The following is a 3,317-nucleotide window of genomic DNA, read 5'->3' on the forward strand; positions in this document are numbered from 1 at the left end:
GGAAAAAACAAATGTTGAGTAGGAAACCAAGAGTATACATTACATGTTATCTCTGAGTTCTCAGAGAGGCAAGATGCTGATCATAACAAGAATTAATTGCTTACCCATCAGAAATTTCCCACATCCTGGTTTTCTACCCTCAGGCTACCACAAGCTAAAGCAGAATGTTACAAGTGGGAGAATAGAATATTGAGAGAAACTAAATGATACAATATTGAGAGAAAGAAAAACTATTATTTTATGAGGTGACAAGCAGGTATTAAGGATAATATTTAAATGCAGGTATTATAGCATTTATTAAGCAATGATACTAGACATTAAAATGTGAGAAATGAGAAGGAGGTTAATGAAGTAACACCTAAGTTTGAATTAAAACTAAAAAAATGAGGATACATTTGCAAAGCAGCAAGATTCATAAGTTGAAAGCACAGGCTTAAGAAAGAGGCTTAAGAAAGAGCTGGAATTCAGATACTTCTTTGGATTAATTATGTCATTCCTGTGTACCTACTTTTTCTCTTTAAATCAAGGATATTAACATTACTGCATGTGGTGATCGTGAAGATTAAATGAGATAAGCCAGGCAAAGTCCCTGGCCCAAAATAAATAACTAATTAAGTTTATTTTTAGAATTTCACATAAAATAATTTCCTCATGATCTGGCCTTGGAAATGCATATATTTAGAAGTACATATTTGTACCTATTTCTCCATAATATCAGAGATATAAAATGATAGATTCAGTTATAACAACTGAGAAACTTATGTTGCAGTGAACAAAGTGCCATTATATTCCAGCTGTGAAACTTCATAATTACTAATGAAGCCAATGTGACATTATTTGACTGCAAGAGATACTTACTTTTTATATAAATCTATGGCTCTCAGATAATATTTAAGGGTTGAAATAGATACGTAAAATCATGTTCTACCACATTAAAGCATTAAGCAAACCTTTTTGTATTTGTTAATTAAAGCCTTGAAAATGTTAACACCATACTGTTTAAATGTCAGTAAACTATGAACATGGCTAATTAAAATTTAAGAGGGATATTTGCATGATGGTTTTCATAGGAAATATGTTTATATTTAACTTATGAGGAGGATTAATCTTTCAACTAGAATGCCTGGTATGGTTTTAACAATTGTTTCCACTTGACTTCTGTTCTGAATTGTTGGTGTCTTTATGTACTCTATTTATGAGTATGTGTTCTGAATTCAAATGGAATGGCTAGAATTCCCGATTAATTTTATAATATATAATATCTTACAAATATCTTACACAAGTGTTAATGGTGTGACTAATTTCATTTTTTATTTCAATTTCAAATAGTAAATTCTTCCCCAAAAGATGCACTCATTGTTGATATTTAGACCTTCACATGGAATATAACTTCTGCTAAAATATGATGCGACAGTATTAAATGGCACCATAAGTCCATTTTCTTTTCAGACTTAAATTTCATTTGATAGTGTCTGGGAAGTTTAGCCTATATGATTTACAATAAATTTTGAAAATTTTTATTTTATACTAGATTTCATTAGTTTTAAAATGGTGTTATAGCATGGTAACAACTACAAAAATATTTTGAAAAATAGCACTGCTTAAAACCATGTTGGTGTGTGTAGGGACAGAATTTTCCCTCTTTCCATCCTTAGTCCTTCTGGCTAGTCTAATAATCAAATTGACACAAGGCAGATTAACAAGAGAAAATAAACAAATTTAATTACATATGTACATATGGGGGTTTTGTAAGAATATGAGACGAGGACAAATTGAGCAGTTGAGTGTCTTACATGCCATTCTGGACTAGGGAGAAGGAGGTAGGGGTCTGGGACTTCAAAGGAAAACTAGGAAATTTATAAGTAGATGAGATAGAGTAAACATTTGCTGAACAGATTCTTGCAGGGTCACCTATGAGCAATGAGACACGCTTACTTTATATTGTGCTAAGGTTATAGCCCCCTTTTTAAGCAGATTTTTTTTATCTGAATTCTTTTAGGCAGGTAACGAGGAGAGGTAGAAAGTGCTTCTCAAGTTCGTTGGGCTTTAATTGTCTTCAGCTTTAAATAACCTACATGCTAGTGTGGCACATTCTGGGAAGACTTGCTCAGAACCCCTACCGTTTCTAAAAAATAACCTGCTCAAAATAATTAGTATTTCTAAAAAGTGACATTTTGGGGTATCAGTGCCTTGCTCAGGCTCACTGGGTATTGTTCGAATTTTATCCTTTAAAAGTGGAACTAAATAATCTCTATCATCTACTTACTTGTCAATGTGCAAAAAAATTATATTCTTCAGTTTTGTTTTATACACAGGTTTGAATATAGTGGGTTTATATTTATCAAATATTTAATACTAGCCTAATAGGATTTCTCTTAGATATATTTGAAACTGAATTCATTGTCATATTTCTTTGTTTTGCATATTATGTTAGTATGAAAATTATATTTAAATATATCAGTGTTAGTTATCCTTAAATATACAATCCAGAATAAAATACTAATATGTTATCCTGATTCATCAGTAGTAATACAAGTAAAATTCTAATAATAAAAATTAAATTGATAATAGTTTTGGATACTTAATGTATGCCAGACCTCATCCTAAACATGTATTTAATCCATATGCAGCCTTACAATAGAGATAATCTACCTGCTTCCCATTTCCAGTGAAAGACACTAAGGCTCAGAAAAGATACATTTCCTTGGGTCACCCAATTAATCAAATAATATAGCAGGTGACACTAATTTGGTGTTAAATTGAGAATGACATTTTTGTCTAGAAGTTGTGAGGCAGCTTATCTAATTCAAAATAAATATATGCATTTTTGTTAGTCCATTGAAGAATCGTATCATTCCTAGTTTATAACATACCTATAAAATGTACAAACATATTTAGAGTGACGGCAAGGTCAATTTCAACCTGAGGTATTCATAAAATTGAAATTGCCAAGCACTATGAGTTGAAGAGGTGTTCTCCATATTTTCAAATTAGCACATTGAACTTAATTTGTAAATGAATTTTTATTACATCTTTTGAAAAGTTAAAATACATGTGAAAAACCAAATTTGATCTCATAAAACATGTATACAGAACCAGAGATTCATAGAACTTTTTACACAATTATTTAAGTTAGAAAAGGTATTTCATTGTAATATCAATATTGCTTTCTGTTACAATACCAACTTTTCCATAATGTAATACAAAATAAAATACTTATTGAAAAAGTAGATAAGTCAGCTTAAGTCAGCTTAGTTTTATATTACTAATGGTTTGTTGATGTTATAATTTTCTGCCTTGAAGGAACAATAGATTCA

This window comes from Pteropus vampyrus, unplaced genomic scaffold, assembly GCF_000151845.1.
Source record: "Pteropus vampyrus isolate Shadow unplaced genomic scaffold, Pvam_2.0 Scaffold5, whole genome shotgun sequence".
Taxonomy (NCBI): Eukaryota; Metazoa; Chordata; class Mammalia; order Chiroptera; family Pteropodidae; genus Pteropus; species Pteropus vampyrus.